General features: G+C 36.7%; 1 protein-coding gene across 2 annotated transcripts in view; it reads right to left on the minus strand.

Annotated features, from left to right (window-relative positions):
• The window catches only part of Drgx (Dorsal root ganglia homeobox), a 78,166-nt gene extending 71,337 nt beyond the window's left edge, over nucleotides 1-6,829 (minus strand). Inside the window, exon 1 of one of the 2 annotated variants that reach the window (XM_031980372.2) lies at nucleotides 5,801-6,829. The gene's annotated coding sequence lies outside the window, so the exon portion shown is untranslated. Of the gene's footprint in view, nucleotides 1-5,693 lie in introns of both variants that reach the window. The other variant, XM_031980371.2, reaches the window with a different exon arrangement.
• Between the last annotated feature and the right edge of the window lie 7,883 nt (nucleotides 6,830-14,712).

The following is a 14,712-nucleotide window of genomic DNA, read 5'->3' on the forward strand; positions in this document are numbered from 1 at the left end:
GCGTGCCAATTAAATCCACCAATTACAGTCAACTGTTTCACTTGCATCTGAGCTATACTATTCCTTTTATTGTTATAACTTCTTAATTCACTTCATCAGTTTAATATTTGCACGGTCATGTATCCGAGGACGAATAAAGTAACCTACATATGCAATGTCACCGAACATTAAATAATTTTTATCTCGCTTTCAATATCGACTTTTTTTTTTATTTCGATTGCTTGCTTATAAACTGAATAATAAAAATACCTCGCACTAAGCAACAACTACTTAAAAACAAATACGGGAAATAGAAATTCAATGAAATCTACCTTAGATAGAGAATTAAAGATATTACTTTTGTATTTCTCACTTGTACAAAGTGGAATAAATACAATTATGTAATATAGTGCAGTGTCATTTTTAAAAGGCTTAAACTGTTTGTATAAAAACGTCGAAAGATTTCGTCTATCACCTTACTACTCAACAAGAATTAAGACTCTTTGATCACGAGTAATGAGCTTTATTAAAAAGCTCGTGGCACTCTTTGTTTCTGAATTATGCCACTGCTTCTTTTTACTTGTCTCTAGTACCAAAGACAAGTAAAATGCCTTAATTACTAATAATGTGATTATCGAAGAAGCCATAAATTTTGAATCCAACTTCTGTTTATGACAATTCATGTTAACGTATCAAAGACCATTACACGAAAGTATTAGCCAAATTAATTATAAATAAATTTGTTTAGCGATACATTAATATATGTAAATAACGGTAATGTACTTACAATTAGCGATTAGTAGTAGTGTGGATTACATTATTTCATGTTACATATATTCAAGTTTACAGTGTCTTTAGTTATAATTCATTCATCGATTAAATTGTATTTTAATGTACTATTGATAAATTCATTTACTGACACATCGATTTACACAACAATCAGTAATCTAATAATCACCATATCCAAACTTGATACGTAAATACTACCCCAACAATCCAAATTTCCAAAATTTAAACATCACCAAACTGTTTCCTCTTTCCATCCAAACTACTATAAAAGAACAATACGTTCCCCCATAATTTATCAAATAATCCGCAACACTCTTGAAAAAAGAAGTTTTTCACTTTTCTTCTGTCCTCCACAATCCAATCAAATTTAAACAGATCATACCAATAAATCTCATAGTTACTTATTAACAGTAAACTGACTACAGCAACCAAATACAAATTCCCCTTGCAATGAAACTAAAAAACAAAGAAAAAAAACAAAAAACCATGCTTTTGCAACCAACGATCCATTCACCGAACAAGATAAAAGATTAACAAATTAACTGTGTTTGACGAGTATATACGTCATCTTAAAATTATACCAATTCTTTCAACGATGTATTCTTTATTTTTACAGATATACATGCAATTCTTTTTTGTTTTTCTCTTGGCGCACTAGCCCTGCGTTTAACGAGTACACAATTCATTTTTTCATCTTATTCAGCGCAAAACGAGAGATTTTTCAAACTAAATTCCACAGTTAACAGGTTAAACAGGTGTATCAAGCAACCGGCGCGGCGAAAATAGGGGAGACCGAGGGCAAAGCCAGCCAAGTATCATTTGGCAAAAATCATACCGCGTTAAGTTTCGACGAGCTTTTCCGCTGGCAGTTTTAGCCGTAGACAGCTGCCGCTCGGGGTCCCCGGAGGGATTCGCGATGGTGCCTGACGAAAACGAGCCCGGACAGCCGTCCTTATACCCATCATCGTCAGCCTCTTTCCCGCCTCCGCCGTCCGCTCCCCGCTTTCTGCCGCTCTCCTCGCTGTTCGCGAAAATCCCCTCAACGGCCGGTCGGTTATTACGTGACCATAAAGAGCAGCCGCTTTTCCCGGCGACCGAGGGTATCGCATTGCGCGCGTCGCGACGCGTCGCGACGAATACCGACGCCGACTTTGATTTCCGGAAACCAGATGGAGAACGGAAGCTCAGAGCCACGGGAGTCGAGGATTTGATCGGGACAAGCTCAATACATGGAAAAACATGAATTAAATGCTGAAAACGGATCGATCACTTGACGTGGCAATGTCAACTGGTGTTTGATAAGCTTTGCGAGGGTGTCTTATTCATGATTATTGATTGAGTATCGGAGAGTCTTATACATGCGAGGGTGGGATTCTACTGTTTTGGGAAATTAATTAGAGGGGATGTAGTGTTTTGGGAAATGAATTAGAGATATTCTAGTTTTTTTGGGAAATCAATTGTAGAGTTTCTAGTTTTCTGGGAAATGAATTATAGTAATTCCAGTGTTTTGGGAAACCAATTACAGAGGTTCTACTTTTTTGGGGAACCAATCAGAAAGGTTCTAGTTTTTAGGGGAATGAATTAGAGCAATTCTAGCTTTTCTGTTTCTTATTAGGAGGGATGATTTATGGCTAAAAATGAAATAATTGTCTCTTTCTCAGGTTTTAATAATACATTTTTTGTTGAATCTCTTAGACTTTATGGAATCTTTTATGATCTTTTAACAATTTTTTTATTTTATGAACAGTAATATTCATATGACTATTTTAAATATGTTCATAAAAGATACCACATGTAATTTGCTGATAACATTTTCTTTGTTCCATATTGCGATTATTTTTTTATTTTCAACCGAAGAATGTTCTATGATTGGTCTAGGTACGGTATGTGCGTTACGATTTCATCAACTCTGAATCTGTAGAAGATCAAATATCAATTACTATTTAGTTTTTCTAAATGAGTTAAATATATTCTACTTCAAACAGGTAACCAATTATTTTTTTGTAATTTAAATTAATAGAATTGCACGAGAGAATATTTAATGATGAACGACTCTGCTGAAACATTGTAACCCAAGTATGGATTTAAACGTCATATGTGCAATATTTTAGTAATATGAAAGAAGATTTACGTTAGTTAATATTAACATTAACAAACTGTATTATTTAATGGTAGCAAAAGTAATTTTGTTAATATTAATAAATTTTACTGCCAAATAGAATCAAAACTAAAGTTATTAAAATTAATAAACTGTATTATTGGATGGAATTACCAAAGTGAAATGTAATATATTAAATGAAAATTTTAATGTACTGAAGGAGTATTAATAATAATTATTAGAATATAATTCGGTACAATTTTGAACGAACAATGATTCTTTGAAAAGACAAATTACACAATCCGATTTTGTTACAATAAATGACGTTACAAAAGATCGTATTATTTTACTACTAGTTAATAAAATGAAGACTAAATATAATATAAACTTTGAAAACATCATTTATTTTAATCATTTACTTTTTAACAAAAGCTATTTCAAATAAAAATTTATATATATAAAAATTAAAGTTCGTAGATTATTAATATAGTCCTCGTATAATATTGAAATGAAACGTGAAAAAAATTTATTACGATTTTGTAAATACCAGTCTCGCATTTATTCGCGTCATCAAACAAATACTAGGGTGTTAGAGGTCTAAATAAACTGGTGTTGCTGAATTTAAATACTCTGATACGTTCGCTCGGTGTCCCGGAGCTCGCAAAATTGGGTTTGATGATAGTTATAGCTGATTTCACTGTTTCAGCACGGTTCGTTGGACGGTAGTTTGGAAACAAGTAATTTGCGATGAGCTTGCAGCTATTATTAATTTTTGTGAATTCAAATGGCAAGTAATCTCAAATCTCGTATCTAAAATTCTCACATAAAAATGAATTTAAATTAAGTACTTAAGCGTTGTGAACATAAAATCTTTTAAACTGGAAATTTTAAGAAATGATTCTAAATATTTCTTTTTCAAAGAACTATTCATCGAAAAATGAAATAAAAAAATTACATTTCTGTAGTTGTACAAAAGACTGATAAAATGAACAGTAATTAATTCATTTTTTAATTTTTATTGACCTTAATGTAACAATTTTCATTTATTGGGTATCACATTTTATTCTTTAAAATATCCTTTTCCAAAATAAAATATATCTTCCTTCGATCCCCCATCCGTCGGATCATAAATTCGAAGACGACCCAAGTAAAATCCATACGAAAATATTAAAAATTTTTTTCGAATGAATACTTTTGTTGAGCTTCTGTTAATTACTATTTTATAACAGAATTTAAATATTTTAATTTAAAATTCAAAATGTAAATAACTATGTAATATATTAACACATTATAGTGATCGTCGGAGATCAACGTTACAAAATTAAATTGTTTGAAACATTCAATTATTAAACAATTGCTTTTAGAATTTTATGAGTGCAATAATAGCGTAGGTATCAATACGTACACGTATATATTTTTAAGTAGTGCAATAAAATACTATGTCAATGTAACATCGCTCTCACAATAAAACTTTCAACGATCAACGTGTTGAACTACACAGATGTTTATATAGAATTAACTATTACTTTTATTGCAATCGTGCCAAAATGATTCTTCCGAATATTATCCAATTTTCTCAAGCACCCCATCACACATAATTGAAAAAATAGTCAAATGCTATAACAGTAGGCTCAAACCGGTAAATTAACTTGGTTTGAACCAGTTACGCTTAAAGAAATTCCTTCCTGAATTAATTTATATGCGGATATGACTAAACCGATGTTTCATGCGACAAGAACAATACTCAACATTCGAATGTAACTTATATTTTGCAAACATTGTTTTCGCTGTACGTAAGACCATTTATTTTTTAACAGAAAATCATTCAATAAATAAAAAAATACTGGAATTAAATACAAAAATACACTAAATTTCAAATAACTATGTATTTTCAAAACGTTTCAATTTCTTTGAATATAGTTAAAATTTAAAGAAATTCAATATCAATACAAAAAACAGAGGAAATTTACAACATTTAGAAGTAAATATTTAACACAGACAGTAAATAATAAACGAAACGGAAATTATAAAATCTACGTTGACCAAAAAGCAGTTATAAAATTGTAAAAATTAAGAATAACTGTAATCCCTTTTATTTCTTGTTCCTACAGTTCTTTCATCTTATAATTATCTTATAAATAATTTAACGAATGTCGTAATAACATTTATGATACTCATCAAATGTCACAATGAAACGGAAAATGTTTAGTTTTTCATTACATTCTCTTCAAATTGAAAATATCTAAAAATCAAAATGCAGAGACACTATAAATTGTTACGTTTTCTAAAGGGGTTATAGTCTTATTACAAGTATCCGATTCCGTGAAAACCTATTGTTTTTATAAACCACAAACGACAAACTGACAGGTAAAAGTAAGTTTACCTCGACTTGTGCATTACTATAAATTTGTCAAAATTTCATCGCTAAAGCATTGGATTCTTTATATGTACAATTAATTACTTTTCCCCACTTTTCGTTTCGCAAAAAACACACAACAAATCAACCGACGCGCAGAAAGGAAAACCTTCGCGCCTTCAAACTCAATTAAAAAGTACCAAACTCGAATAAAAAACTTGCACAAACTTCAAAAAACCACTGTTACTCATACCAAAATAAACTCCTCCTTAACAAAAGCAAATAAACAAACGAATTCAATGAAAAACCACCTACTAACAAGCAATTCTGTAAACAAACCCATCAAATGCTACAAAAATGTCATATATCATTCCAACAAACATTCGAAATAAAATAAAATACATTAACAAGAACAAAATAAAAAAGCAGCGTACAACCAAAACACTCTCAAACAAAATTCTATTTTCTTACACTTCACCGAAGACATGAAAATCATCCGAGATTCGATGAAAAAATCGTGAAATCTCTCCTATTCAGGGAACACAAGATTACAGATACTCGTAGCAACAATCACATACCTTGACCAAGGGTGGACTGTGCGTGGGTGGGTGATAGTGTCCCGAAGAAGGGCTCGCGGGTGGCCCCGCGCCCCCGGGTGAGATGGCACCGCCTCCGGGGGTGAGAATCCTGGACTCGTGGTTGAACAACACTTTCCCGATTTCCTCCGCACCCTCGCGGATGACCGTCGATCGTCGTAACCGATCCCCGAACGAGCGATTTCAGCGATCTATCGAAACGTTCTCCAACGACCTTCGCACGATTGTCACGCTATTCGAGTCTTTGACCACTGACACGTCTCCAATGATCCTTTTTTCCGTCACTGGCACCAGGAAATTCTAGTGACTCTACGTCAGAATAATTTACGAGAAGCACTGCCTTAAAAATGTTCTTCTAACACACTGAATATCAATGACAAGGGTTTGCTCAGGTCACTCACTTTTGGTATACGTCAACAGCTCTTGCTCCCGTGTTTTTGGCGATTCTAGCTCCCATAGTCCTCTCAAACTGTAACACCGTGTTCGTCCAAGTCTTTAATAGAGTAAATCCTTCGTGACACTTGACGTAGAATCTTCGAAGACCAAGAATTTAGTCATATTCGATCTCCGATGCTAGGATAACATTCAATCAGCACCTGGCATCCTCAGAAGTTCAGTCATTATTTAGGCATCCTCAAGTCCAATAAACTCCAGGATTAGAAGCTTCCAGTCGGCACGTAGTCAACTGCTGACAAAACTTCAACTTCTCAAACACCTTCCCGAAATCACCGATCAACATGCCAAACAGCAACCTGCATAGCGAAAGTCCTCGAAACTGATCAAGCCACAAATGCCAGAGTCAAAGTATTTCATCTAGTCCTTCCCACTCAATACTCCAAATTCGATATCACAGTAGTAACTCGGCACAGGCATCAATGAAACGTGCCGTCGCAGAATAACCCGGGAACCGCGTCGAGATCGCGAAGCGCGACGATATCCCGTTGGTGTCGCGTCCGAGCCGTCCGAAGAGGGTTCCAGCTGGATTGTGTCGCGTTCGGGTGTCGCGGCCGAGACGGGTGTCCGCGGAAAGCGTGCTCGATAGGCGGAACCACGCAGGCGTCGAACGGCTCGCGAGGCGTGGCCTTTGATCTCGCCTCTCTGTCCGACGACGACCCATCCCGATCTTCTCTCCTCCGCGTAGTTCGCGGGGGTGGCGGACCCGCCACGTGGTTTTATTGGCCAAATAACGCGTACGACAAACATCCCCTCGGTTTCCTGCGCCGGGGACCGTCTCTTTGCGTGTGTTGTAACTCAGCCTCGCGAGGGTGTACGCGCGTGGCTCTTTCCTACCGTGCGGCGGGTGAGGAGGGGGAAGGGCGATAGTCGTCATGGTGTAAATCGTGTTTACCCCTCGTCCATAGTGATTCTCGTGTGTATCAGCCGCCCCCGCGCAGCCTCCAGTCACGTCTGCTCCGTGCTCGGCTCACCGCTTCGTTCTCCGCTCGTTTTCCTTTTTATTGTTTTTGTGACCAACCCCCGCCCCTGCGCCACGCGGCGCCTCACGGTTGTCTCCTCGTCTTCCGCGCCGCGGGCGTTTGTCCCTCCGGGATGTTTCTTCTTGGACGCGGCCGTACCGCTCGGGTTCCTCGTACGCGAGGAACTGACGCGGACACGGTGGCTACGCGCGACATCATGTTTGGATACCTCGATGGTGAGGGGTTGATGAATTGGTACGAGTAACGTTCGCTTTTTGGTTAGGGTTTCATTGGTTTTTGGATTTGGATTTTGATTGTAGGAACAGATTGTTTAGTTTAGCGTTGTATGAGTTGTGTAGGGTGATTTGGAAAAGATTTGAATGTTTAGAGGTTGATGATTGTTTACTAGGTAGATGGAGGAAGGGAATTTTTATAATTTAATGTAACGAGGAATAGGGATATAGGAATCTAGCAGTGTAGCAATGTGGTGATGTAGCATTCTAACATCGTAGCATTGTAGCATTGCAGCAATGCAACGATGTGGAAATGTAACATTGTAGCAATGCAGCGATGTAGCAATGTGGCATTGTATCATTGTGGTATCGTATCAATGTAACATTTCAACATTGTGGAGGCGCAACAGTGTAACAACATCACAACGTAGCAGTGTAGCAATAGCAATAAGACCAAACATAGTAATTAATTGACATACGACGATTTAAAAAGAAAGAGGTTTGGAAGTTCCGAGGCGATTAATATTTAATACTAAAACTGTCAGACAGGTCAAATTGACCAACTTCAAAATTTTTATTTTGCAAATATTTAAATTATGTAGGCGCTTTTGATTGGGATTTTAAATTAAATTTGTATATTTGTAAAGATACAAGACTAAGAGACCCTTCGAATCTCAAGAAACGGATTGTTCTAATTTTCATAAAAAGTTGGAAATAAAACACTCAAATTGCTCGGTAGTTTTAGTGTTATCAAATGGAAAAACTACTTGCATTATTTTTCTCTGCACTTCTGCGGTTAAGACTGCTCAAAATTTTCCATAATCACACAGTAAAAAACTACAGATATCTAAATATAACCGATAAATCATTGAACTTTATATATTGGAAATTGCTCCAGGCTATTAATACGACGATATTGTCATCTCCCGTGAAACATATTGCACGTAAATGAAATTATAAGAGCCAGAGGGAAACAGAGGTACCTAGACAAAATCAGATAGAAGAAATCAGACGCCTCGATTTTCCGCAATTTTCCCGGGTTTGATCGACTCCAATTTCATCCCCTATCGAATCGCACTTTGCCGGGAATTCAAGATCCCCGTATCCCGCTCGCAAAAACGTAGAAGCTTGCACGATGACGGTTTCGAGTCGAATAGTAACATGGAAGCACGCACTTATCCGTGTCCATATATTCTCTTTCCACTTGATTCTTCCGACCCTTCGGGGATACCCGTTTCCTCGATACCCGGGGAGCGTACATAAGACGACGCAATAGGAAAATAGCACGAGCTGACACTGATTCGCAGCGAAGACACGTAAGTTAGGAAGAGAATAAAACTGATAAGTGAAATAAAGATAAACTGAAGCTCACCGAGCGGTATCAGATGATCGAGAAAATGCAGAGTACGGAAGTTACTGCGAAATAAAGAATGAAGATGATGCAGCGTATCGATAAAGAAGGAAAATAGAGGAAGTAGTAAGAGAAGTTGCAGAAGATCAAAATAATAAAAGAAAGAAATATACAATAATGCAGAAGCTATGAAAAATGAATAGCATTGAAGAAGAATTGTAAAGGAAAATAAGAAATATTGATCAAAAATATAAAAAGGAATGAAAATATACAGTTATATAAATGTTATTCATATGTTTATGAACTTCCGTTTCCTATGTTGGCGATTTAAAAAATAAGAAGAATAGATAGCAAAAATTAAACTCAAATATAAATCGGATCAATAGTAAATAGAAACAAACTAAGAAAATTGAAAAAAATAAACAAATCTACAGAAACGAGAAACAAATATGAAAAGAAAAGAAAGAAGATTACAAACACGATACAGCAGTGAATGTAAAAAGAGACAGATATTCCTCTCGAACGAGATAGAAGTTCTCGTGGATGAGAGTGAAAAACGAAAAAGTTAAAGCAGGACTGAAGTAATAGAAGAACACAGGAAGAAAGATAATTGAAGTACAGGAATGGTTGCAGGGAGCAAAGAGATGAGAACGAAGGGAAGCAATTGAAGACCTCGGGAAGAAACACGAAGGCGAAAAGAGGGGAAGAAAGAGCAAGAGACAGAGTTAGGAGAATAATCGTGTTTTGCGATGACTGGATTACACCTCGCCGCGCTTGCTACCTAACATGCTACGTACGGAACACACGTATCTTGTACAACTAGAACAGAGTTTCATCGGCTGGCCACCCCATCTAACACTGTTACCCAGTTACCCAACCTCAATTTATCCACGTCATTTACGAAAATGATTTTCTTGACGAAAGTAAAGAACAAATAAACTTTTAATCTGTTTCTTCTTCATTCGATAAGAAATGTATGGACGTTATCCAGAATAACAGGTTATTAACTGCTAATACCAACAAGATTATTATTTATGAATTTGTTTTCGCTGTTTAATGGAAAACGATTTTTAGATCGGTGTACGTTATAAATATGTACAATGTAAACGGATTCTAGATATTTAAGATTTAAAAGTAATTAAACAACTTACTCGTGTATCGAACTGAAATTTATTTTATATAATTGTTTACTTACCTGATTCGTTTGAAACAGAATATTGCGCGTACAAGGGTTACTTTGATATGTTTTTATGTTGGAATATTATTATTTTAACTATTAATAACCGGAATTATGTCGTACTAATTTTGCGTTGATGTAAACGCTAGAATACTTCAAATAAACAACTTATCAACTTTGTTTCATTAAATTTTATTTTATTGTATTCGTAAACTTGCATATGTATCTGTAACCCTAAATACACATACATAAAATAAAAAAGCTTCTTGTTGTCTTGTCTGTTCAGCTTCTCTAACTATTTTAAAGTTCTAGATATCTACTTATCGCTTGTTTAAATTATTAAACACTTCAGGAAGCAAATACTTCGCATCAAAACAAATTACATAAAAATCAACCCTCATCTTGTCCAACACCCCTCGACATAGTTCCTCCCGGAATCACCAAAACTGCCTAATACGCTCAATGCAAACAAAACACTCTATACCCCCACAACACCCATCACCCCAGTATCCGCACAATATCTCATCCATCAATACCCAATCGGCTTCCGCAGGAATCAAAACCGGCGATAAGCTAAAACGATCCAGCCACGTGTAAAACTACCAACTGAAACAGTATCGCCACCCCTACCCCTCCCGAAAGCAGCCCGCCGGGCCCTCAGTTTCCAGCCGGTTCACCTAGAGTTCCAACGGCAACGGCAGCGGCAGCAGCAGCAGAAGAGGTGGGGCAGATGCGAAGGTTGTTTAATAAAATAACCTCGTTACGCCGCAGTCAGGAGACGACGCGGGGGTGGTAAAGGGTGATGGTGAGTTGTTCCAGGGAAAAGAGGAACCAGCAAGTGGGGGGAGAGCGCGATAGTAAAGACCAAGTCGAAACCTGGCTAGGCGTGCTGCTAGGGGGTCTATGTGGGAGTTGGGTCGGAGGGTGGCTAATGTAACAGCGGCGGCTGCTTGCCTTGGCTGCCAGTAGGAAACGGGCAGGCCAGATGAACGGACAGGGTGGCTAGAGGGGCTGGCGGGGGAGGGTTACCCCGTGAATCGGGGTACAAGGGAGAAACACCGGGAGGGAGAGAGATAGAGCCAGGTGGGATGGGGGTACTAATACATAAAGTAGCTTAAAGTAGAAAATTGTGGAAGCGTCGTGATGCCTGGTGATTGCGTTACCTCCGGGGCTTTGATTTAAAATGCAACGAGGGGCCAACCAGGCGGCCGAGGGTGGGGGTGTCGGAGAAAACGGGCCGAGAGCTCCGGGGGGCGGAGGAGAGGAGGGTGGCCGACAAGGGGGTGGACTGGAAGGATGGATCCTGCCTGGGAGCCATGTTCCTCCTGCGGGAACGTCAGCCAGCCTCCGGTACGGTACAGTCAAGAGGGGTGGCCGGAGGGGGAGGGAGGGTGAAAGAGAGCGAAGAAGGGCAGAAGGTGGTGGTGGTGGTGGTGGTGGTGGCGGCGGTGGTTCGTGGTTGTGCTGCCAGTGGCGTTGCTGGAAGCTTCTACATCGAGGGGGTGGAATTCTTTTCGTGAAACGCGCTGGATCGACTTCTCGGCTTCGACTGCTTTGTTGCTCGTTCTTTTTATTTTTCCTTGACCGACCCACCCCTGCGATATCCCTGAACCCTAGTCCTCGGCTTCGACTTCGGGCGCAATAATCCCTTTCTTCGGGTCAACCTTTTTACCATCAGCTTCCGGTGATGAATCCTCGCTTCGTCTATCGCGGTTTTAGCTCCGATTAACCGCTTAACGCATCCGTTATCAGCGTTTGCTTCGGCGACGATCTTCTCCATTGTAATATTTGATTCAATCCAACAAATCTTCTAAACAAAATATCGAAAATATGGAACTAGAACGAATCATTAAGTTCCTAATGTCGTATCTTATAAACTTTAAGTAACAATGTCTGTAAAATTAATTTTATTTTCTTTACGTAAAATATAGGATTGTAGTCGTCACAAATATGTGACACTGGTAGCGAACGTGTTAAACAGGATTAATAAAGGGTAATATTGGACTTGCTTAATTTATTTACATTCGACACTATGTTTTACTCTTTGTATGTAGAAAGCTTTCATCACGAGGAATTAAATGGTAATAATTTTGTATTGATAATCGAATGGAAGTAATGGTTGATTTGAAGTTCGTATATAACGTTGTACATTTAGGAAATTTTTCCGTTAAGCGGTTAACTAAAGTCCCTTAACCTGTTAACTGTGGAATTTAGTTTCAAAAGTCTTTTATTGTGCACACAATAAAATCAAACAATGAAGTGTATACTGGTGAAACGCAGTTCAAATGCACCCATAATGTATTATAACGAAAAATTAAAGCAAAACGAAGAAGAATTACACGTTTATCGGAAAAAATAAATAATTCATCGTTGAAAGAATTAACAGCATTTTGACTTTAAGATGAAGTGTGTACCCGTCGAACGCAATTAACTGGTTAACTTATTCGCATCGTATAAATATGCTGCTTTGTTTAATGTCAATATGGTTGGGTTAATGTAGTTCGTTGAAATATATAGATGTGTCTTCTGTAAGGTAATTCTGGATGAGATGGCTCTGGGGTTAAGATGGGCCGATCTCATTAAAATTATCAAATATATTCAATTTTCTTGAATCGTATACTGAATCTTGTACAGAAACCTATTTAACTATTCTACTTATATAGGTTTATTTATTTTCATAAATATATTGCATCTTTTGCTAGGTATCAATAATATTTATAATGTAATAGTTCTTTTTAAAAAAAGTCATCTCTACCCGATTTACCGTACATCTTGTAAAGAGGTGTCAGCGTTTGATGTTAGTCATTCATACATTCTATGTAAAATTGCAATGTGAAATAACATATCTCTGTAGAGTACAGGTTTTATTCTGCTGCATCAGTCACTTAAGGATTAACCCATTTGAATAGTTAATCAGTAATATCATATTATTATATTATGGTTGTTATTATTGTTTACTGCATTATTATAATTTACATATATGTCCTTTTTATATACATTTTGTATTATATAAGATATTATTTTGACTCTTTATCATTATCATTAAAATATAATGAAAGAGAAATTTGGCGTAATGAAACGTTTTCTTTTTATCATATGATACAAATATCCTATTCGTCTGCAGTTCCGGTGACGAAACACTCGGTAATAAGGATTTGTCGTTGGGGCGGAAGAATGCAGAGGTTTTCGGGATATAAAAATAGAGGACTTAATTTTTTTAAAAATAGAGTTTTTGCGCGTCCTCGTGATAGGACGTATAACGTACCGCCACCTTTTAATGTTTCATGAGATTTCAAGCTGTTTGGTGGATTTTTAATGTCACCCGTGCCCGTTTTTGATAATGCGGAATGTTTAAACTGCATTACTGCACGTAGGAAATATTGCGTTTTGTAGATTGCGTTTGCTGGGTAAGTGGAGAGTCCTCAAAGGTTGATGGACATCTGACTTTTAAATTGTTAATGGTGCGGTACTGCTAATTATACACAATTTGTTTTCATAGTCTTACATATTAAATAAAAAATAACATGTTCTTTTATATGTGGATAAAATGAATATTATAAAAAATAATGAAAAATAAAATTACTGGTATAAAAGAAGGTAAACAATTTTACATAAACTTTATATTAAATGCTTCTGAAATTGTTGAAACCTATATTTAAATGCAAAATAAAAGTTAATGTTACGATGAATTAACAGTCACTTTATCTATGCTGAAGACATAGAGGACAAAACTGTCAGATTGATGACGAAGACAGTGTCATTTTAATAAATTGCTCTCCCTAAATGCGATTAAGGGTAAACACCGTATTTTAAACATGAAAAGCCACACAGGGTCGGTTCATAACCGGGTAGAGCGGGTCTTGAATGACATCGGACAGACAGCTCGAGACTTAAGGTTCCCTTTGGTACTACGGGGGTGAATTTGAGGGCGACAGATGATTTAGTGCGGTGTTCTTCTTGTCACCGTATCAAACATCCCGAGTAGTTGACAAGGTGGAGGACAAGTTGATTTTCTTTACATAACTTCGTAAATTTTTTAATACCCAATGTTTTCTCCCACTTTGAATTTAATTCTTTGAATCCGTTGCAAATATTAATACCTTTGTTAACGTGGGCATGTAGTTTTATTACATTCTTAATAGAAGATATTAACTGAATGTTACCTTACATATTTGTCATCAGAAGTTTATATATATTTTATTGATTCAAAATTTAATTTCTTAAAAACTCTAAGTAACAACAGAAGGAGAAGCTTTTTAAATTTCAGTTCGATGCATAAAAATTCACGTAAATTCTCAACTGAATATTAGAATAAATCATGAAACTTAAAGTTTAATATAACGTGCAACCGAAGAAACCGATAAATATAAACATTTTTTAAAATTAAGTTTCATCGAAATTTAATTTTTCAGAAACCGTTAATGAGAGAAGGAAACGTTCTTCAGATTTGTATTTGATACACAGAAATCTGCAGTTAAACGATAAAAGAAATAATTAAAGTTAATACTGATAATTAATATAAAAATACATACAATATAATTAATTGAATCAATAAATTCGCGAAATCTCTTTAATTTCATATTCTCTCGACCGGCAAAATCCAAGAAACGGAATCAAGGAGCCGCGTGAATGGACGATCGGTGTCAAATTTGATGAATCCAGTTTGTTAGAGCGCGTCTTGGATGCGCGGCGGATAAGAGAAATGACCGGGCGAATGG

This window comes from Nomia melanderi, chromosome 1 (genome assembly GCF_051020985.1).
Source record: "Nomia melanderi isolate GNS246 chromosome 1, iyNomMela1, whole genome shotgun sequence".
NCBI lineage: Eukaryota > Metazoa > Arthropoda > Insecta > Hymenoptera > Halictidae > Nomia > Nomia melanderi.